This window comes from Rattus rattus, chromosome 2, assembly GCF_011064425.1.
Source record: "Rattus rattus isolate New Zealand chromosome 2, Rrattus_CSIRO_v1, whole genome shotgun sequence".
Classification (NCBI taxonomy): Eukaryota; Metazoa; Chordata; class Mammalia; order Rodentia; family Muridae; genus Rattus; species Rattus rattus.
The window spans coordinates 12,560,905-12,585,579 of NC_046155.1; the positions used below are offsets into that span (position 1 = coordinate 12,560,905).

Below are 24,675 nucleotides of genomic sequence, written 5' to 3' on the forward strand. Positions count from 1 at the left end.
TGTAACCCTATATTGCCTTAGCATTGAGCGAGGAATTCTTGTACAGAAGGGGCTGGAAGGAACTAGAAAGTACACTGCTTCTGCCTGACAGTTGATAATATCCAGCCTGGCCTCCCAGAAATCTAGTGATAAAACCAAACTAAATTTCCTGTTATTGAGAGAATACTTATTTAACACATGGTTGATCGTTTGGTCCTGCTGAAGAAAAACATGGCTGGGTAGAGACAAAGAGATTTGATATTCTGAAGTCTGGGTAACTCAGGCTTTAATATGGAGGACAAGAGTATAGAAACAGATCAGGACAGATGGGTATACCAAAGGTAAGATTTTGAGGTCAGAGCTAAAAAGTACATATCTTTGATATTTTCTATGAAAACCGGCAGAAGGATGTTTGAGAAAACTAATGAAATACAGTCTCAAATATATTTGCAACTATGTAGTTCCTGGAAGAAGAGTTCTGTGCTGGTGCAGTTAGGATGATGGGGGTTTGTGGGGGAAGCAATAAAAGAGTCAGATTAAATTTGTGGCCAGCTAAGCTAGTACCCATGGCTCTACCCCCAGAGCATGCTGAACAAAGCCAGTGTCTGTATTGCTGCCTGTGATTTTATACTGGAGATGTGCACAGACACAAAGAGACATTTATGACTATTTCCACATAATCTGACACGGGTTAGTTCATTTTAGGAGAAGACTAATTAAATAAAGGTTTTCTAAAAAAAAAAAAAGAACAGTAGATTATACGGATATTACACCTTTTGTCCTTCTTTTGCTTTCTATTTTTAACTAGAGGCTTTCCTCTTTTAGAACTGCAAAATAACCCTTACATCTATCTGTTCTCTTTGACTTTGATCTTTGACTAACCTGAGAACTGGAGACACACCCAATGGAACCGCAAGCTTACTCAGGACATTTTCTAAACTAAAAAACACTGAAAAGTTTCTGCACAATTCTACTACAGGAAGTCCTACCAGAACTGAAGTGATAAGTCCTGAGAACAGCTGAGTTCCCTGTAAACTCACCAGTCATGGAAACTTTTCTCTTAACGGGCCTCGAAACCCCAGAAACAAAATGGCTTTTGGCAAGGAGAAAAGCCTACCTTACTAATGGGGCCTCTCTAAGTGGTAAGGAGGTCACGAGGTGGTGGGTGCTTTTTACAGAAAGAGCAGTTTGGGAAGTGGAGCACAGCTGCCCTCAGAACCAATCTCCAGCCAATACAAATGGATATATAGGTGGCCTCCAGCACCCATCCCATCCAATCTCCAACATTTGTCCTCTAATCCTTACTGTATCTAGCAAGACTTTTAAATAATGGGTTAAAAGTCAGGTCTGTCTTCAGGGCTCCTCAATCTGAAGTTGGAATTAGCTCGAGAGGGGCCAGGTTCTAAGAAAAAAATGACTGGAAGGGGCTCTGGAAAGGCCTGTGACGTGTTACTGTTCAGCTTGAACTAGGCTCTTAGGAACCCTAACTCTGAAATGGAGGCTGGAACCTGAACTCCTGTTGCCCCTCCATCGAGACAGCTTGGAAGCCAAAATTCCTGGGTGTGCAGCACCATCTGTTGTAAGCAAAGGGGCAAATGAGGCTTGCAGAGTCAGTGGGAAGATGGCAGTTAGGACACTCAAGGTGGTTTTGAGGTGGCAATAAAGTCTGCAGGGGGGCCTGGTGACCTAGTAAAAAATTCTTGTTACAAATCCATGTTCAAGATGCACATCAGTCTATTTAGCTCTTTCTCGATAATGTATCAGATAGTGTATTTCTTTATTGAAGTGCTTCTTTAATATAGGTGAAATTGTTTAATACCCGCATTCTCCACAGCCATCTACCAATAAATATAAAACTGCCTGAGGACGTTTCAGAGTATTCAATATTACCAATACACAAAAAGGCAGTGTCTAGGCAGGAAAATCTACATGACAGAGGACATAGAATGGGCAAGTCTACTATGGTTATAATGTTAAACTAGCATTTACAGACAAACCTTAAGAGAACATTGCTAGATTTTCATGTTTTTCCTCACATCAAATGCACCTGTGACCTGTCCTTCTTACAGCTCCTGGACTTGGAGATGAAGCAGGCGACACAGCTTTATTTATGGCATCACAGGCATTGCTGCTGTGCACTATACAGAGGAAACCTTTAACCGAGCCACTCTATCTCACTTCCCCTTTAGCTCTGGCCTTGCTAGTCCCTGAATGCCAGTTACTAAGATGCTTAGCCACTAAGCATAATGCAAGCTCTTCGTTACAGAGATCCAGGAGTCAGGCATTGAACTAAATCCTTATCAGAAACTATCTCTGATGGCTACCTCCCACAGCTGCTGTGGGGAAAGTGTGTCCTACCTAGATTTTGACTTATGTGAAACTCTCTGTCCTGAGATACCCAGGCTCACAGCCTGGCATGGAGAGAAAATTCAGATGCAGACATTAGTAAAGGCACTTGCAGTTGAAGGAATGAAATGCACACTCTGCTTACCTCGATCCAATAATCAGGCCCTCCTTCAAGAATGGGGTGAGGAGTGGAAGGGAAGTCCTTGGTCCTGCCAAGACTGAATTTGATGGTGAACGTGATTGTTGGGGGGAGGCAGTAATGGGGGAGGATGGGGGAGGAACACCCATATAGAAGAGGAGGAGGAGGGGGGTTAGGGGATGTTGGCCGGAAACAAGTTAATAAGAAAAGAAGGAAAAAATAAAAAAGAAAGGGGTGAGGGATGATGAACTTGCATGGAAACAGGTAGGGAAACAGCTAGGCAAACCTCAGAAAGAAAAAAGTTTGAAACCAGTGTAAAAAGGACAACGTTCCAAGCAAATGGTCGGAAGAAGCAAGCTGATAGCCATTCTAATAACAAATAAAATCAATTTTCAACTAAAAGTCATCAAAAAAGATAAGGAAGGACACTTTATATTCATCAAAGGAAAAATCCACCAAGATGAACTCTCAATCCTAAATATCTATACCCCAAATACAAGGGCACCTACATACACGTAAAAGAAAACCTTACTAAAGCTCAAAAACACATTGCACCTCACACAATAATAGTAGGAGATTTCAACACCCCACTCTCATCAATGGACAGATCATGGAAACAGAAATTAAACAGAGGCGTAGGCAGACTAAGAGAAGTCATGAACCAAATGGACTTAACAGATATTTATAGAACATTCTATCCTAAAACAAAAGGATATACCTTCTTCTCAGCTCCTCATGGTACTTTCTCCAAAATTGACCATATAATTGGTCAAAAAACGGGCCTCAACAGGTACAGAAAGATAGAAATAATCCCATGTGTGCTATCGGACCACCACGGCCTAAAGCTGGTCTTCAATAACAATAAGGGAAGAATGCCCACATATACGTGGAAATTGAACAATGCTCTACTCAATAATAACCTGGTCAAGGAAGAAATAAAGAAAGAAATTAAACACTTCTTAGAATTTAATGAAAATGAAGGTATCACATACCGAAACTTATGGGACACAATAAAAGCTGTGCTAAGAGGAAAACTCATAGCTCTGAGTGCCTGCAGAAAGAAACAGGAAAGAGCATATGTCACCAGCTTGACAGCACACCTAAAAGCTCTAGAACAAAAAGAAGCAAATACACCCAGGAGGAGTAGAAGACAGGAAATAATCAAACTCAGAGCTGAAATCAGCCAAGTAGAAACAAAAAGGACCATAGAAAGAATCAACAGAACCAAAAGTTGGTTCTTGGAGAAAATCAACAAGATAGATAAACCCTTAGCCAGACTAACGCGAGGACACAGAGAGTGTGTCCAAATTAACAAAATCAGAAATGAAAAGGGAGACATAACTACAGAATCAGAGGAAATTCAAAAAATTATCAGATCTTACTATAAAGCCTATATTCAACAAAACTTGAAAATCTGCAGGAAATGGACAATTTCAGACAGATACCAGGTACCAAGTTAAATCACGAACAGATAAACCAGTTAAACAACCCCATAACTCCTAAAGAAATAGAAGCAGTCATTAAAGGTCTCCCAACCAAAAAGAGCTTTAAGATCAAGAATCGACAAATGGGATCTCATAAAACTGCAAAGCTTCTGTAAGGCAAAGCACACTGTGGTTGGGACAAAACAGCAACCAACAGATTGGGAAAAGATCTTTACCAATCCTACAACAGATAGAGGCCTTATATCCAAAATATACAAAGAACTCAAGAAGGTAGACCGCAGGGAGACAAATAACCCTATTAAAAAAATGGGGTTCAGAGCTAAACAAAGAATTCACAGCTGAGGAATGCCGAATGGCTGAGAAACACCTAAAGAAATGTTCAACATCTTTAGTCATAAGGGAAATGAAAATCAAAACAACACTGAGATTTCACCTCACACCAGTGAGAATGGCTAAGATCAAAAACTCAGGTGACAGCAGATGCTGGCGAGGATGTGGAGAAAGAGGAACACTCCTCCATTGTTGGTGGGATTGCAGACTGGTACAACCATTCTGGAAATCACACTGGAGGTTCCTCAGAAAATTGGACATTGAACCACCTGAGGATCCAGCTATACCTCTCTTGGGCATATACCCAAAAGATGCCCCAACATATAAAAAAGACACATGCTCCATTATGTTCATAGCAGCCTTATTTATAATAGCCAGAAGCTGGAAAGAACCCAGATGCCCTTCAACAGAGGAATGGATACAGAAAATGTGGTACATCTACACAATGGAATATTACTCAGCTATCAAAAACAACGACTTTTATGAAATTCAGAGGCAAATGGTTGGAACTGGAAAATATCATCCTGAGTGAGCTAACCCAATCACAGAAAACACACATTGTATGCACTCATTGATAAGTGGCTATTAGCCCAAATGCTTGAATTACCCTAGATGCATAGCACACATGAAACTCAAGATGGATGATCAAAGTGTGAATGCTTTACTCCTTCTTTAAAAGGGGAACAAGAATACCCTTTGCAGGGAATAGAGAGGCAAAGATTAAAACAGAGACAGAAAGAACACCCATTCAAAGCCTGCCCCACATGTGGTCCATACATATACAGCCACCCAATTAGACAAGATGGATGAAGCAAAGAAGTGCAGGCCAACAGGAGCCGGATGTAGATCTCTCCTGAGAGACACAGCCAGAATACACCAAATACATAGGCGAATGCCAGCAGCAAACCACTGAAGTGAGAACAGGACCCCCATTGAAGGAATCAGAGAAAGAACTGGAAGAGCTTGAAGGGGCTTGAGACCCCATATGAACAACAATGCCAAGCAACCAGAGCTTCCAGGGACTTAGTCACTACCTAAAGACTATACATGGACTGACTCTGGGCTCCAACCTCATAGGTAGCAATGAATATCCTAGTAAGATCACCAGTAGAAGGGGAAGCCCTTGGTCCTGCTAAGACGGAACCCCCAGTGAACATGATTGTTTGGGGGAGGGTGGCAATGGGGGGAGGATGGGGAGGGGAACACCCATATAAAAAGGGAGGGTGAGGGGTTAGGGGGATGTTGGCCCAGAAACCGAGAGAGGGAATAACACTCGAAATGTAAATAAGAAATACTCAAGTTAATAAAAAAAAAAGAAATGTACATAAGAAATACTTAAGTTAATAAAAAAAATTAATAAAAAAAACAAAACAAAACAAAAAACCAAACAAACAAACAAAAAAGAAATCAAGAAAGCTTATCCAAAATAATAATTTGGAACCCTGGTTAGTAATTGGGGGTGTTGTTTCAAGAATATTTCCTGGTATCTTTAAAGCAAATGAATAATGTAAATAAAATATTCTAAGTTTTAACAGTGCTGAATACCACTAAAGATAAACACCATTTAATCATAGGAGAAACATCCATCTTCAGTACCTCAGCATTTATTCAGTGCCTGGGGCATGACATTAGTTGTGGTATTCTCATGGACTCAATGAACACCATTTTTAAGAACACATACTCCATAAATGAATAGGGTAGGTATATGTTATTCTGTGGCATATTTTAAATGCATTTTATATCAATAGACTTGCAGCGTTTGTTCATTCCCAACAGAAGGTATTATCAGTCCTCCTTTACATATAAAAATATTGAAATTGTAACAGTGGTTAGCCCTGTGTTCAAAATGACAGAACTCTGGAGAGTATGTTTCAGAGAAGTTCTATTAAAGTATTTTCTAGTAAAAATGTGAACATGGGAAGGAAAGCAAAGGGGAATCGGGGAGGAAGAGCAGCCTAGGACCTGAAACTTCTGGCTCTCTCGCCTGCCCTTCTCACTGTCTGAATTGAAGCCATGCAGTACTCCATTTGTTTTCTGCCAGGCAGGGCATCAAGCCCAGGGCTTCAGGCATAAAGGGTAAGCACTCTGCCAGCTGAGCCGCATCTCCCGTCCTGTAGGTCAGTTTACTTTACTAGATTACAGACACCGTAACATTTTAACCTTAAGGCCTTCCCATCTCTAAAAATCAATGTCCTTTGCTACACTAACAATTTGCCAATTTATTTGTGTAAAAGTATTAGTACTGTTATAGAAATAATATGCCTGACCATGAGAAGTCACTCCATATAGTTAGAGGTTATTGAAGGAAAAGCTCTTTAATAGTGCTTATCTGCTCTGGCTAATGCTCAAAGAGAAGCCAGCTTCGATTAAAGATTTTATTAACTTGTTTGTATCTTTGGCTTATGTATTCCACACATACTCTCATCTTTAACTCCCTTTCAAGTCCCCACCCCAAGTTTCACTTTGAACGGTTTAATCAGCGACAAACAACCAAGTCTGGCTATTTGGGCAGTAGTATGATTTAAACTGCAAAGGCATTGCCAGAATCTTCCCCAAGTTCACCTTGCTTTTCCTTTGAATACTTGTTACCTAGGCTCACCTTGCCTACCTGAAAGGATTATACTTCTGGCAAGAGCACAGGGGACTTCATGGCAGCCTACGATTTAAAGATGTTTGTGACCCCTTGAGTTGTCTCTTGAAGGCATGGCCTTGGATGAGGGAATGGGCCTAATGGCCTGCTGGAAGTCAGGCTATCTCCTGTTGCTAAGGGGATGGAGCCTCATTGGTGGTCCATCTTGGTTGGAAAACATTAACAGAACTTTCTCAGCAAACCAAATTCACTAGTGGTGCAGATTTTTCTTTCTCACAATTTCTAACAAATGTTGTTAGTACTTTGACTTTCTTCAAGCTGTATTAGTAGTAGTATTTCTTCAGCTAAATTCTCCTTTTTATACCTTCATATTTCTAAGCAAGCCTGTTAGTAAATCTTTAGAGCATCAATTTTACTACTTCAAGTTTCACCTGTATCTACAGCCTCTGACTTTGAGTCATTTGTGGTCTGGCACTTCCTGTTCAGGGAAAGACATCTATTACCATCTCACTGGTATGAGGGACAGGACAAATTATGAAATGAATTGTCCACACATGCGCACACTATTCATCATAAGAGAGCAAACCCATCTGTCAAAGAGTGTAGGGATTCCCCCACCCTGGTTTCCTCACCAGGGTATTGACTCTTTCCTCTACTTAAATGCATGAAGAGAATCTAGCAGATAGTCTCTTTGTGTGGGGTGGGGTGGAGCATGGTGTTGGTGAGAATTTAAGTCAGGATAGTCAAGAGTGGATAGAGGTGATAAAGGGGTGAGTGATGTAATTCTCTTTCAACTAAAACACTTTAAAAATCATTACATTATATAACATAAAATATATGAATCACTTATAAATAATTATATAAAATTATGTTATAATCTCAACTTTTTTTTAAATTTCAGAAAACAACCATATAAAACCTCAGGGCTCTTGAGTCTTCTGGCTACCTGAAGTCTTCTCCGAGCATGTGGGGTGTATGTTTTTGCTTTTACTTTCATTATTAATATTATACTTTTAGTCTTTTACTAATTCTTCTCCTGTGTCTTGTTCCATTCTGTGCTTGAGACATGAAACATCCCTGGACATCCCAGCACGGGTCACAGGGAGACAATTCTTTGCACTATTTAAAGTTAGTGAACTGGTGCCCTTGAGAGGTCAGAGCTCGGGAGAGTTCCTTGAGCCTTTGCAGGTTCCCTCCAGGAGGCTTGTAGGAGCCTGGGCTGTGATGTAATGATTTGGCTCCATCCTGCACTGTTGTATTGAGGGGGCTGCACCCCAGCAATCAACAAGGCAGCTTGATCATGCACTGCAACCCTAAAAGTGATGAACTAGGATAAGCATTTTTACTTTGTAAGGATTTATTCCGAATGTTTTATTTCAGTGATAACAATCTGACTTTCACAAGCCCTGTGTAAGGAAGACAGTAGCTTCCTGCATGTTGGACTTGACTCATCAGTGAATTTTGAACTGTTCTAGTCCAATTCCCAGATTCCTATGAGCCTCAGGATCTGTGTCCCCTCACTCTCCACGGGGATTCTTTTCTGCTTTATCACAGTTAGTCACTGATTATCAGTTAGTTAACATTCCAAGATCTGTCCACTGAAGACCTCTCAGGCTCTCCCTGCTTCACTTCCACCTGCCTACTCTGCCTTTTTACTATTTCTCAAATGGACATGGAGACTCTGTGCAATGAGCTTACAGAAATGGGACTGTACTCATGTCTTTTCTCTGTTGGAGTCATAGGTGACTTTCCTGTGCCCCAAGAGGTCTATAATTTGGCCATCGTTGTTCCCTGGATCTTCCCTGTCCCTTTTTAAGTCTTTGTAAAGTAAACGATTTTCTCATATCCCTCTTGGCCATAGAAGTTAATTCTATTTTAGTGATCTTTCTGAAAGTTTCTAAATAATTTCTTTTGGACTACACTATTACCTGATTTTTGGTCCAAAGCTTGGAATCTGAGTCTATCTCTGGTTCTGTAAGGAAACTGGATGTTCTAAATTTTACAAAGAATCATACAATTATAAATACTGTAGATTGGCTTAGTCCAATTGACCTGCAAATCACCTCAAAATAAAGTGTTCATCATAAAGTTGTAACTTCAGAGCCATGATCTAACTGAAGACATTGATAATAGTAGACATTTTCTAATGGTAGAAAAGTCAAAATACTATTATTCCAAGAACTCAAAGGATGCTTCTGTTGAAGAAATGAAAGTTCTTACTGGGCTCAGGATATACATGGAATACTTGTGTATATAAACCAAGCTTTGCTATTACTGGTCAAGAAAGACCTAACTTTCTTGCATGTGGTTGATGAGAATGTTGCGAACATCAATAAAGCAGATACAAAAACTGAATATTGGTATTAGCAGCAAAGTAGCCTATTTTCTATAATCGCTCCAAATTTTATCTGAATCTAACTGCTGTTAAGCATGTTATGAACCGTTTTCTAATGTATATACTTTTCCCAAAAATTTACTCATTAAAGGTGTGTGGGTTGGAGGGTGGGGTTAATTTCTCTAAGGGGCTTAGGTCTAGTAGGGCTAGGAATAAAACTGAGGTCTTCAGACTTGGCAGTGAGCACTTTTACCTGACCTAAATCATCCCACCTACCCAAATGTGCATTATTTCACCTTGCCTGTCTCACTGAGCATACATACATTCTTATGTATGAGTAAAAACCAAAATTTTAGGTTATTTTGAGTATTTTAATTCAAGCAGTTGGATACAATTTTTTGACTCATAAAAAATCTTGTTCCAGCTGTGCTCATTGGTAACATAATTGATCCAAGAACAAGCATTTTCAGACTAAAAAGGGAAGAATGCTTAACACAAACTCTAGAAATTAGTATTTTCATGTAGAAGTTTGATTTATTCATTACAACAAATTTGTAAATTTTATTATTCAGCAAAATTAGGTAGACTCAACTTTTATAAAGATCTTAAAATGAATAACACATCTAAACTAATCAAACACATAGAAGTAGAATACAGAGAGACATTCTGTAGAATACAGAGAAGAATGGAGGTATTAATCAAAAGGTACAATGTTTTCACCCTAGAGGAAATTAATTCTAGATAACTTTTTGTAGAATAGTGCCTATGATTGAATTGTATACTTAACCATGTCCAGGAATGGAATACAGAGGTATTAGTCAATTGTCAAACACATTTGAAAATGTGGTGAAAATGGTAAAAATATCTGACCTATTGGTTTTTATCTTGTGCTAGATTTTGCAGGATCGTGTATAAAAGCATTGAACTTATTATTCTAAGTTTTATTGAGTGTAATTTGGCCATTCTTGCCATCACCCTAAACTTTCTTCCTTCTTCCTTCCTTCTACTCACATCTCCTTCATTCCATCCTGGTGATTAGACCTAAGACCTCTATATGAACAAGAAATATACCAATGAGGTACAGCTACAGACCTTAAAACATTTGATACTACAAATTTGTTTAGAATTTATTTGAATAAACACGTGGAAAATGAGAGGAAGAAGGGAAATTTTTTTAAATATTTTAAAAATGGAAAATAAGAATGAAAAATCACGCCACAAATTCAAACTATGTCTAAAGTATATGCTGTATGAACAATTAGGTAATGAAAACTTTCTTTATCCAGTAGTAGAAGTACACACTTGTGCACAGCCCTCCTTTCCATTGTTGTTCACCCATAGGAACCCAACTGAATCACTGACCCTCAAATGATGTTTGAGCATTTTATAGGAATAGAATTTTTGGTCATTTTCCCAAAGTGTTCCTTATGTACTTTGAATTACGAAATTTTCCTGTTTCTCTTTTTACTTCACTGATGTATGCTCTGAGTTTTTCTCACTGTGGAGGATATTCATCTACAATGTAGTCTTCTAGTTCATAGAGGTCACTGTTCTCTAACCTGAATTCTGAATGACATATGTTGCCTTAGAGTTCTTTGTTAGCCCTGACTCAACCTGAAAAAGAACGCCTTCTAACTCATTAACTTGCTGAATATTTTCTTTTCTTCTTTTTTTGGTTATTTTATTTACTTACATTTGAAATGGTATTCTCCCTCCCAAGTTTCCCCTCCAGAAAACTTCTATCCCACCCTTTCTCCCCCTGGTTCTTTGAGGGTGCTCCCCTAACAACCCATCCACCCACTCCCACCTCATTGCCCAAGCATTCCTCTACACAGGGGCATCTAGCCTCCACAGGATCAAGGATCTCCCCTCTCATTGATGCCAGATAAGGCAATCCTCTGTTCCATGTGCATCTGGAGCGATGGATCCCTTCATGTGTACTCTTTGGTGGTTTAGACCCTGGGAGCTCTGAGGAAGCACTTGCTGACAGGAATCTGGTATTACTGAGTGCTTTCTAAGGTGGTATCCTGTTTTTAATGCGTTTCCAGTGGTTATTCTCTATGAAAGAACAAAACCTGCCATCCTTACTCAGAGTATCCCTGATGGTCTCTCCTTGAAGCCATAGACATAGATTTTTTTTCCCTCTTCGTGAATTTTTCTACATTTCAGAATCCATATTTTGTCTTCCAAATGGCATGAATGTAAAATTGGACATAATTGGTAGATGCTTGGTCCTGTGGTTCAAACAATCGTTTATTTTCCTCTGTCTTACTTTTACATTGACAAAATGTAATGACCATGTGACTGCCTTCTAGAAAACAGCAGAGGGGCATGCCAAGATTTATGAACACTTCAATTTCTTGTCTGCTACACCAGCATTTCTTTGCCCTGTTGACTTTCTCTCTTCTTAGGACTGAGAGTGTGGAGTTGTGCGTACAAGCTACTTGTCTCCCTATGTGTGAACACATATTTCATGTTTTTGTGTTTCCTAGAGTTCACACGTAAGGTGAATATAATTTTCATATTTGGGGGAGGAGTCTGATCTTGTTGATTCTTTGATAAAGAAGCCAAAACCATATAGTAGAAAAAAAAGGGAACCATCCTCAACAAATAGTGCTAGTTTCAGTAGCAGTCAGCTTGTAGAAGAATGCAAATCAATCCATATTTATCTCTTTGTACAAAGCTCAAGTCCAAGTGGATCAAGGACCTTTACATAAAACCAGATACAATAAAACTAATAGAAGAGCAAGTGGGGAAGAGCCTTGAATGAAGTGTCACAGGGGAAAGTTTCCTGAACAGAACACTAATGGCTCAGGCTCTAAGATCAACAACTACAAATGGGACCTCATAAAACAGAAAAGCTTCTGTAAGGCAAAGGACACTGTCAATAGGACAATATGGCAACCTACAGATTGTGAAAAGATCTTCAGTATCCCTGTGTAGTGTTGTAGGCTCATGTCTGCTCTGTCACTTCTGCTTGGGAGGTAGGTCAAGGGGAGTTTGACTTTGCTTATCACAAGCTGGGCTGTAGGGAGGCACTGAGGCCCACTTTGGGGTGTGGGAAAGCACTGAGATGTGGGAAAGTGGGAGCTGACTTGGGGTACCTGGGCCTGTGATGAGGCCAGGGTTCTCAGTCCCTTGGACTGCCAGACATCAAAAGAGCAGAGAAAGGAGTCGGGGGACCTCAGGATGGGGCAGCAGCTATCCCAGGACTGGGAGATGGGGGAATTGTCCTTATCTCAGCAGTGGCAGGCGTGGTGGCAGTTGTGGCTGGAAGAATAAAGAGGCCTTCTACAGGAGATTAGGCTATGGTTCTGTAGGTGAAGGCCTTCTCCATGGCTTCCCACTTTGGATCTCAATGAAAGGAGACAGTCCATGTTCTAAACAGTTCATTATCATGGTGGAAAATAGATGTGTGAAACCCTACTTCTCTGGGTGGGCCTGAGATTAAATACCTTTTGCAGGGAGGAAATGTCTGGGAAGGGAAACTTATTGCCTAAGTCCTTTGGGCCTCCAAGTACCTCATTAGAATGGAGAACTCTGTTTTGGACTTATGTGACTATGATCATGTCTCTTTTTTATGAGAAGCATGACAAGTCTAAGTCAGGAGTCTAGCAGAGAACTGCCCAACAAGTATCCAGGTCTGAACCTGCTCTGTCTTATCAAACTTCTTGGCATGATTTTACAATCCTACAAACCTGCATCTAATAGAGGTATCTATGTCTAATCTGCAGCTAATATCCAAAATATACAAAAAACTCAAGAAGTTAGACTCCAAAAATCCTAATTTAAAAATGGGATACAGATGTGAACAGAGAATTCTCAACAGAGGAATCTCCAATGGCTGAAAAGCACTTAAAGAAATGTTCAACATCCTTAATAATTAAGGAAATGTGAATCAAAATGACCCTGAGATTTCACCCTACACCAATCAAAATGGCTAAGATCAAAAACTCAAATGACAGCGCCTGCAGCAGAGGATGTGGGGAAAGAGGAACACTCCTTCATTGCTTTTGGTATAGCTGGGTCCGAAGGTAGAACTATTTCCAATTTTCTGAGCAACCTCAAGAGTAGTTACATCAATTTTTAGTCCCACCAGCAATGAAGAAGTACTCCACTATGTTCATAACAGCTTTATTTCTAATAGCCAGAAGTTGGAAACAACCCAGATGTCCCATGACAAGAAGAAAAAATACAGAAAATGTGGTTTATTTATACAATGGAATACTACTCAACTATTAAAAATGAGGATATCATGAATTTTGCAAGCAAATGAATGGAATTAGAAAATATTATCTTGGGGTTGGAGAGATGGCTCAGTGGTTAAGAGCTCCGACTGCTCTTCCAGAGGTCCTGAGTTCAATTCCCAGCAACCATATGGTGGCTCACAACCATCTGTAATGGGATCCGAAAACTTCTTCTGGTGTGTCTGAAGACAGCTACAGTGTACTCACTCTACAGTGTACTCACATATGTAAAATAAATAAAAATCTTTTTTAAAAAAAAGAAAGAAAATATTATCTTGAGTGAGGTGACACAAACCCAAAGAGACATGTATGATATCTACTCACTGATATTAGCTGAAAAGTTGAGAATACCCGTGATACAACACACAGACCATAGGCAGCTTTGCAGGAGGAAGGTCCAAGTGTGGATATCTTGCCATTTTTTAGAGTCTACTTTTCTTTCAAAATACTGGGATCTTTCTGCTCTTCTTTAGAAACTTAAAAATAAATGGTAGATACTGTATAACTCAGACAACTCTACTTCTGTATCCATTTTTAGTGTCAACACATATAATTCATGTGAGAAATTCAATACCAATTGCAAAAGACCAATGAGTAAAATTAAATCAGAGTTCATCCTGGGATCCAAACTATCAACCAAACTTACTATCAAAGCAGTCAGAAAAGTTCTTTTTTGTTTCACATGGTGCATTTTTCTAAAAATACTAGAGAGCAGACATAAGTGTTGTTCAGATACTCTAAGATCTACCAGCTTCCCTGTAGGGCATTTTTATTATTATTAATTATGCTTTATCTAACCCAAGCACAGGGTGTGTTGTGATAACATTTTATTATTAAGCTATTTATTTGCTTTTAAGATTCTTTTATTTTGCATTTAGGAATGTTTTGCCTATATTTATGTGTGTGTTCTATGTGTTTTCCTGGAGCCCACAGAGTTCTGAAGACAGAATCAGATCCCCTTGAACTGAAGGTACTTGTGTTTATGAATCACCATATGAGTGTTGGAAATAAAACTCAGTTCCTCTTCAAGATAAACAGGTTATCAATAATCTGTGATTTACTTAATAATCTGGGAAATAGAGTCTGGCTATGCAGTTAACACTTCCACAGAATTCACTATATAGCCCAGTTTGGCTTCAAACTTACAATTTTGATGCCTTTAATATTGTGATTCAGGCAGATCCTGTCAAGAAACACATGCAAGCTATTCTCTTTTTTTTTTCTCCATCTTTATTAAATTGGGTATTTCTTATTTACATTAGAATTGATATTCCCTTTCCTGGTTTGCAGACCAACATCCCCCAAACCCATCCCCCTCCCCTTCTATATGGGTGTTCCCCTCCCCATCCTTGCCCCATTACCGCCCTCCCCCCAACATTCACGTTAACTGGGGGTTCAGTCTTGGCAGGACCAAGGGCTTCCCCTTCCACTGGTGCTCTTACTAGGCTATTCATTGCTAACTATGAGGTTGGAGCCCAGTGTCAGTCCGTGTATAGTCTTTGGGTAGTGGCTTAGTCCCTGGAAGTTGCGGTTGCTTGGCATTGTTGTTCATATGAGGTCTCGAGCCCCTTCAAGCTCTTCCAGTCCTTTATCTGATTCCTTCAATGGGGGTGCCGTTCTCAGTTCAATGGTTTGCAGCTGGCATTCGCCTATGTATTTGCCATATTCTGGCTGTGTCTCTCAGGAGAGATCTACATCCGGTTCCTGCCAGCCTGCAATTCTTTGCTTCATCCATCTTATCTAGTTTGGTGGCTGTATAGGTATGGGCAACATGCAGGACAGGTTCTGAATGGGTGTTCCTTCAGCCTCTGTTCTAAACTGTGCTTCCCTATTCCTTCCCAAGGGTATTCTTGTTCCCCTTTTAAAGAAGGAATGAAGCATTCACATATTGGTCATCCTTCTAGAGTTTCATGTGTTCTATGCATCTAGGGCAATTCAGGCATTTGGGCTAATAGCCACTTATCAATGAGTGCATACCATGTGTGTTTTTCTGTGATTGGGTTACCTCACTAAGGATGATATTTTCAAGTTCCATTCATTTGCCTATGAATTTCATTAAGTCATTGTTTTTGATAGCTGAGTAATATTCCATTGTGTACATGTACCACATTTTCTGTATCCATTCCTCTGTTGAAGGGCATCTGGGTTCTTTCCAGCTTCTGGCTATTATAAATAAGGCTGCTATGAACATAGTGGAGCATGTGTCTTTGTTATATGTTGTGGCATCTTTTGGGTATATGCCCAAGAGAGGTATGGCTGGCTCCTCAGGTAGTTCAATGTCCAATTTTCTGAGGAACCTCCAGACTGATTTCCAAAATGGTTGTACCTGTCTGCAATCGCACCAACAATGGAGGAGTGTTCCTCTTTCTCCACATCCTTGCCAGCATCCGCTGTTGCCAGAGCCTTTGATCTTAGCCATTCTGACTGGTATAAGGTGAAATCTCAGGGTTGTTTTGATTTGCATTTCCCTTATGACTAAAGATGTTGAACATTTCTTTAGGTGTTTCTCAGCCATTCAGCATTCCTCACCTGTGAATTCTTTGTTTAGCTCTGAACCCCATTTTTAATAGGGTTATTTGTCTCCCTGCAGTCTAACTTCATGAGTTCTTTGTATATTTTGGATATGAGCCCTCTATCAGTTGTAGGATTGGTAAAGGTCTTTTCTCAATCGGTTGGTTGACATTTTGTCCTAACAAATGTGTCCTTTGCCTTACAGAAGCTTTGCAGTTTTATGAGATCTCATTTATCGATTCTTGATATTAGAGCATAAGCCACTGGTGTATTGTTCAGGAAATTTTCTCCAGTGCCCATGTGTTCAAGATTCTTCCCCACTTTTTCTTCTAGTAGTTTGAATGTATCTGGTTTGGTGTGGAGGTCCTTGATCCACTTGGACTTAAGTTTGCAACAGGGTGATAAGAATAGATCAATCTGCCTTCTTATATATGCTGACCTCCAGTTGAACCAGTACCATTTTCTGAAAATGCTATCTTTTTTCCATTGGATGGTTTTGGCTCCTTTGTCAAAAATCAAGTGACCATAGATGTGTGGGTTCATTTCTGGGTCTTCAATTCTTTTCCACTGGTCTATGTGCCTGTCTCTGTACCAATACCATACACTTTTTTATCACTATTGCTCTATAATACTGCTTCAGTTCAGGGATAGTGATTCCCCGGGAAGTCCTTTTATTGTTGAGGATTTTTTTGAAATTCCAGATGAATTTGCCAATTGCTCTGTCTAACTCTGTAAAGAATTGGGTTGGAATTTTGATGGGGATTGCATTGAATCTGTATATTGGTTTTGGCAAAAATGGCCATTTTTACTATATTAATTCTGCCAATCCATGAGCATGGGAGATCTTTCCATTTTCTGAGATTTTCTTCAATTTCTTCCTTCAGAGGTTTGAAGTTCTTATCATACAGATCTTTCACTTGCTAGGTTAAAGTCACACCAAGGTATTTTATATTATTTGGGACTATTATGAAGGGTGTCATTTCCCTAATTTCTTTCTCGGCTTGTTTCTCTTTTGTGTAGAGGAAGGCTACTGATTTATTTGAGTTAATTTTATACCCAGCCACTTTGCTGAAGTTGTTTATTAGGTTTATTAGTTCTCTGGTGGAACATTTGGGATCACTTAAATATACTATCATATCATCTGCAAATAGTGATATTTTGACTTCTTCCTTTACAATCTGTATCCTTTGATCTCCTCTTGTTGTCTGATTGCCCTGGCTAGGAATTTGAGAACTATATTGAATAAGTAGGGAGAGTTGGCAGCCTTGTCTAGTCCCCGATTTTAGTGGGATTGCTTCAAGTTTCTCACCATTCAGTTTAATATTAGCTACTGGTTTGCTGTATATGGCTTTTACTATGTTTAGGTATGGGCCTTGAATTCCTGTTCTTTCTAGGACTTTTTAGCATGAAGCGGTGTTGAACTTTGTCAAATGTTTTCTCAGCATCTAAAAAAATGATCATGTGGTTTTATTTATTTATTTATTTATTTATTTATTTATTTATTTATTTATTTATTTGGTTCTTTTTTGAGCTGGGGACCGAACCCAGGGCCTTATGCGCTTCCTAGGCAAGAGCTCTACCACTGAGCTAAATCCCCAACCCCGATCATGTGGTTTTTAATCAGTCAGTTTGTTTATACAGTTGATGGTTTTCTATATATTAAACCATCCCTGCATCCCTGGAATGAAGCCTACTTGATCATGATCCATGATTGTTTTGATGTGCTCTTGGATTTGGTTTGCAAGAATTTTATTGAGTATCTTTGTGTCGATATTCATAAGGGAAATTGGTCTGAAGTTCTCTTTCTTTGTTGGGTCTTTGTGTGGTTTAGGTATAAGAGTAATTGTGGCTTCATAGAAGGAATTCAGTAGTGCTCCATCTGTTTCAATTTTGTGGAATAGTTTGAATAGTATTGGTATGAGGTCTTCTATGAAGGTCTGATAGAATTCTGCACTGATCCCATCTGGACCTGGGCTCTTTTTTGGTTGGGAGATTTTTAATGACTGATTCTCTTTCTTTAGGAGTTATGGGGTTGTTTAAATGGTTTATTTATTCCTGATTCAACTTCGGTACCTGGTATCTGTCTAGGAAATTGTCCATTTCCTGCAGATTTTCAAGTTTTGTTGAGTATAGGCTTTTGTAGTAGGATCTGATGATTTTTGAATTTCCTCTGACTCTTTTGTTATGTCTCCCTTTTCATTTCTGATTTTGTTAATTTGGACACACTCTCTGTGTCTTCTGGTTAGTCTGGGTAAGGGTTTATTTGTCGATTTTCTCAAAGAACCAGCTTTTGGTTCTTTGTATAGTCCTTCTTGTTTCTACTTGGTTGATTTCAACTCTGAGTTTGATTATTTCCTGCCTTCTACTCCTCCTGAGTGTGTTTGCTTCTTTTGGTTCTAGAGATTTTAGGTGTGCTATCTAGCTGCTGACATATGCTCTCTCCTGTTTCTTTCTGCAGGCACTCAGAGCTGAGTTTCCCTCTTAGCACAGCTTTCATTGTGTCCCATAAGTTTTGGTATGTTGTACCTTCATTTTCATTAAATTCTAAAAAGTCTTTAATTTCTTTCTTTATTTCTTCCTTGACCAGGTTATCATTGAGTAGAGCATTGTTCAATTTCCACGTATATGTGGGCATTCTTTCCTTATTGTTATTGAAGACCAGCTTTAGCCCATGATAGTCTGATAGAATGCATGGGATTATTTCTATCTTTCTGTATCTGTTGATGCCTGTATTATGACCTAATATATGGTCAATTGGGCAGAAAATTCCATGAAGTGGTGAGAAGAAGTTATATCCTTTTGTTTCAGGATAGAATGTTCTATAAATATCTGTTAAATCAATTTGGTTCCTGAGTTCTCTTAGTCTGTCTATGTCTCAGTTTAATTTCTGTTTACATGATCTGTCCATTGATGAGAGTGGGGTGTTGAAATCTCCTATTTTTTTGTGAGGTACAATGTGTGCTTTGAGTTTTAGTAAGGTTTCTTTTATGTATGTAGGTGCCCTTGTACTTGGAGCATAGATATTTAGGATTGAGTGTTCATCTTGGTGGATTTTTCCTTTGAGGAATATGAAGTGTCCTTCCTTATCTTTTTTGATGACTTTTGGTTGAAAATCGATTTTATTCGATATTAGAATGGCTACTCCAGCTTGCTTCTTCTGACCATTTGCTTGGAAAGTTGTTTTCCAGCCTTTTACTCTGAGGTAGTGTATGTCTTTCTCTCTGAGATGTGTTTCCTGTAGGCAGCAAATTGTTGGGTACTCATTGTGTATCCAGTTTGTTAATCTGTGTCTTTTTATTGGGGAATTGAGTCCATTGATGCTACAAGATATTAAGTAATAGTAATTGTTACTTCCTGTTATATTCATATTTGGATGTGAGATTATGTTTGTGTGCTTGTCTTCTTTTTGTTTTGTTGCAAACGATTAGTGTCTTGCTTTTTCTAGGGCATAGCTTGCCTCCTTGTGCTGAGCTTTACCATTTATTATCCTTTGTAGGGCTGGATTTGTAGAAAGATATTGTGTAAATTTGGTTTTGTCATGGAATATCTTGGTTTCTCCATCTATGTTAATTGAGAGTTTTGCTGGATACAGTAACCTGGGCTGGCATTTGTGTTCTCTTAGGGTCTGTATGACATCTGTCCAGGATCTTCTGGCTTTCATAGTCTCTGGTGAGAAATCTGGTGTAATTCTGATAGGTCTGCCTTTATATGTTACTTTATATTTTTCCCTTACTGCTTTTAATATTCTTTCCTTTGTTTTGTGCATTTGGTGTTTTGACTATTATGTGAGAGGAGGAGTTTCTTTTCTGGTCCAATCTATTTGGAGTTTTGTAGGCTTCTTGTATGTTTATGGGCATCTCTTTCTTTAGGTTAGGGAAGTTTTCTTCTATGATTTTGTTGAAGACATTTACTGGTCCTTTGAGTTGGGAGTCTTCTCTCTCTTCTATACCTATTATCCTTAGGTTTGATCTTCTCATTGTGTCCTGGATTTCCTGTATGTTTTGGGCCAGTAGCTTTCTCCGTTTTACATTATCTTTGACAGTTGTGTTGATGATTTCTATGGAATCTTCTTCTCCTGAGATTCTCTCTTCTATCTCTTACATTCTGTTGTTGATGATTGTATCTATGGATCCTTGTCTCTTCCTTTGATTTTCTCTATCCAAGGTTGTCCCCCTTTTGTGCTTTCTTTATTGCTTCTATTTCCATTTTAATTCCTTCACCTGTTTGATTATGTTTTTCTGTAATTCTTTTAGGGATTTTTGCATTTCTCTGTATAGGCCTTTGCTTGTTTATTTGTGTTTTCCTGCAGTTCTCTAAGGGAGTTCTTTTTGTCTTTCTTGAAGTCCTCCATCATCATGATCAAATGTGATTTTAAATCTAGATCTTGCTTTTCTGGTGTGTTTGGATATCCAGTGTTTGCTTTGGTGGGAGAATTGGGCTCCAATGATACCATGAAGTCTTGGTTTCTCTTGCTTGGGTTCCAGCGCTTGCCTCTTGCCATCACATTGTCTCTGGTGTTACCTTGTTCTGATATTTCTGACATTGGTTAGACTGTCCTATAGGCCTGTGTGTCAGGAGTGCTGTAGACCTGTTTTCCTGTTTTCTTTCAGCCAGTTATGGGAACAGAGTGTTCTGCTTTCAGTCATATAGTCGTTCCTGTCTACTGGTCTTCAGATGTTCCTGTGGGCATGTGTCCTGAGTCCACCAGGCAGGTCACTTGGAGCAGACAAGTTGGTCTTTCCTCTGGTCTCAGGCCTGAAGTCGCTTCTCAGAGTCGGGTTTCAGCTCTCTGTGAGTGCAGCAACCAGAAGTGCCTGGCCTGCCTTCGCTCTGGATCCTGTGCACAGGAGGCCCAGATGGCACTAGGTGTTTTCCTTTAAATCAGAAATATGGGCAGAGAGTAGTCTCCTCTGGTTTCCCAGGCATGTCTGCCCCTCTGATGGTCTAGCTCTCCCTCCCACTGTATTTGGGTTCAGGGAGCTGTTTGTCCAGGTCCCTTCAGATCTGGGTGGTGTCTGGACCGCAGCATTGAGTGCCCCTGTTTTCCTGTTCCCAGAGCTATTCTCTTTATTATACAAGTTCTATATAAATTAGTATGATCACATGAAATAGCTGGTTACACACTATGGGATATGTGAAAAGAAATTGTTCTCTGTCCTTGGACAGAGAAATTGAGATTACAGAATGTTCTCTAAGAGTCTTTTCTAATATCATAACAGTACCCTTAACATAAATGGATATATACCAATACACAGTGGGTTTTAATAGACAATCTAATATATTTTTTATTGGACTATATGCCAGGGACCATCCCTGATGATTCTTCTTTCTTGGTTCCTCTTGAGGTCACACAGGTGGAAGAGCATTGATGGGGTAAATCTTGGTCTTGTGAGATATTTAAGGTTTCTGTTTAATAGTTTACATATGTGCACACACATATGTCTAAATTATAATGCTGTGTAATTTCTAAGTCATTCTATTCTGCATTCCCTTCCAATCTTGCTCTCTCCTCATGCTCTGATGTAACAATGTCTTTGTTCCTAATGTCTACTCCCAATGCCTTTATTCCAAATGCTATGTTCCCAATGTTATGCCTGCCAATGCAATAATCTTTGTACTGTTTCTAGAAGAATAGATAACATGATTTATCCAAACATCTTTTTTTCAAAAACAAAAATTCACTAGAAGTTCAAACATAAATTCAAATCATAAATTGAACAAGAAGTTTACAAGAGAATGTTTACATGCATAGTTATTAACACTAATTACCTGGTTAAACATTCATTATCTGTCACTAGTTCATAGAAAGTTAAAAACTGTAATTTTTGTGACTAATTTATTAGTGATGTTTTGTTTAGATAAACCCAGTTGATATTTTATCTTTTGTACTTGAACCTGTAGTAAATTATTAGTTCCCTTTCTATGACTTTTGGTTAATGGTATTATAACCTCTTAGAATGTGCTCTAAGTTAGAGATGTCTCTTGCTATCTCACAAGCAATTAACTCACAACACTTGAAGGTTGGCAGAGTTCTTATTGCAGTTTTGTCATCAGAAACCACTTAATAGCAGCTCTATTAGACAAGATCTTCATAATTACTAATATAATTTTAGGAATATGGATATACTGTAATAGACCTCTGTATATTTAAATATTCTTGGATATAGTCTTCTTTAAAAAGGATGTGTCTTTCTCTTTTTGATGTATTATACAGTTCACTCTGGTCTCAAATTCACAATCTTCTATTCTGTGCCTTGTAATGGTGGCATTACAGCATTGTGCCACCGTTTCTAGCCTGATGTATTGAAACTGAAAGAGAGATCATATGTGTTCCTCAAGCTTGTTGCTACAGAGTAGGAGAGAAAAAGAAAACACATCTCCACTTGTCAAGGATTTTTTTAGCTATTTTGATGCCTTGCTTTGCAAAACCTGGACACACACACACACACACACACACATACACACACATATGCACACACCCACACATATGCACACACACAAAAAAACAATAACAACAACAACAAAAACAAAGAAAAGGTTTTGACATTGCACCTCAAATGCCTGACACTTCTCATCTGTCTTGATATAATAAAAAACATTTTAGTTTCAGAGGATACAATCCTTTGTCATGACAGAACCTGAGACTCTGAATTAGGCTCTCAATATCTCAGTAAACTTGCCCAAGTCTTTACTGTAAGCTCATGCAACTCAATTCATTTGCTTCATAAACAAAACCTTCAACACTTGACTATAAAGTTTATGCTAAGAATAAATATACAAACCCATTGTAAATTGTAAAGTACTAAACAAATATAGGCTGTTATGCCTAAAAAGACCAATCATACAACATTTCGATGCTATTAAACAGAATTAATTTTGTTTGTTTCACAGGTTTGTATGACATACTACATTTAATCAGTTTTATTAATATTTTAGATATGATTGTAATAGATATTTTTTATTAAACACTGCTTTGATAGGGAATTGTATTACAGCTTAATACAATTCCCTATCTTCAATGCCATTCACCAAACTAAATAAAGTAAGTGACAAAGATCTAGAGTGTGTCATTGTCCCAGTCAACATTGCAGCAGTTTCTTGGCAGTAGATCCTATGCGATCTAGAACCCATGGTGGCTAAGACAGCTATTAGTATATCCCACAAGCAACATTTATAGGCATACCTGAGAGAAATAGCCATTGATATTTATTTATTTATTTTCTGCATTAAGTGTGATCTTCTGTGAACTGTGCTCCTTACAGCTTATGGTGGCCTTAGGGATGAAATAGATGTCTCAACTGAAACACAAATTGCAAAATGGTTCAAGTTGGGGTAGAAATTTACTTCAGTAGTAGATTGCTTGCCTAGCAAGAACAAAGTCCTGGCTCAGTCTTTGATCTCCAGGAAGGAAAAAAGTGTTTCAAGTTATGACTGTTTTAGCAACAGAGTAAAAAATGAACTGGGTGGCAAAAGTCACAAACTGGGTGGCCCTTTGAGTTGGTAATCTTCATTCTCTTCTATACCTATTATTTTCAGGTTTGGTCTTTCACTGTGTCCTGGATTTCTTAAATGTTTTGAGATAGGAGCTTTTTGCTTTTTGTATTATCCTTGATTGTTGTGTCTATGTCCTCTATTCTATCTTCTGCCATTGAGATTCTCTCTTCTATCTCGTATTTTGTTGGTGATGCTTGCATCTGTGACTCCTGTTCTCTTTCCTAGGTTTTCCATCTCCAGGGCTGTCTGCCTTTGAGTTTTCTTTAATGATCCTGTTTATATTTTTAGTCCTGGACAGTTTTGTTCAATTCCTTTACCTGTTTGATTGTATTCTCCTTTATTTCTTTAAGGGATTTATGTGTTTCCTCTTTAAGGGCTTCTACTTGTTTACTTGTGTTCTGTAGTTTTTTAAGGGAGTTATTTCTGTCCTTCTTAAAGTCCTCTATCATCTTCGTGAAATGAGAGTTTCAATCTCAGTCTTGCTCCATCAGTGTGTTGGGGTATCTAGGACTTGCTGGGGTGAGAGAACTGGGTTCTGATGTTGCTTATGTTACTTATGTTCTTGCCATCTGGTTATCTCTGGTGTTATCTGGCCTCCCTGCCTCTGACTGGAGCCTGTCCTTCCTACAAGCCTTTGATCCCATTATCCTGGATATGTCAGGATACCTGGAGATTTGAGCTGCAACTGGGGCTCGGGCTGTGTGGGATTGGTTCCAGTGCGAAGGCACTCCTCTCAGCACAGGTGGGAACTGTTAAGCATGTGGGTCTCTGGTTCGGTCTGGGTTCCCAACTGATGGCAGTTTCCTCTCCATCCATTCCTCCCAGTCCTTCTTTCTACTTCTCTTCTCTCCCAGATCCAGTTCTCCTCCACCACCATCACCACCTCCCAAAAAGGAGCAAGTCTCCCAGAGATGGCTTAACAAAATGTATTAGGACAAAATGTAAAAGGACAATACTCAATCTCGTACGGAAAATCAAACAAACAAAAAAACTCAGAATAACTAAAAACAATCCTGTACAATAAAGAATATCTGGAGATTTCACCATCCCTGATTTCAAGCTGTACCACTAAGCTATAGTTAAAAAAAAAAAGACCCACATGGTAATTGTATAGCAATAGACAGGTTGACCAATGGAATCGAATCAAATACCCAGAGACTAATGAAAATGGTCCTTTTCATTTTATTCACTGCTCCTTGCTGTGACACCTTCCTTCCAGCAGCTGAAATTCCAGTCTTCTTGAGGAAACAGAATCTGTC

The 24,675-nt window shown here is 38.9% G+C and overlaps 1 pseudogene; it reads right to left on the minus strand.

The window, feature by feature from the left end:
* Positions 1-10,442: 10,442 nt before the first annotated feature.
* LOC116891812 lies at positions 10,443-24,232 on the minus strand (annotated as a pseudogene).
* Between the last annotated feature and the right edge of the window lie 443 nt (positions 24,233-24,675).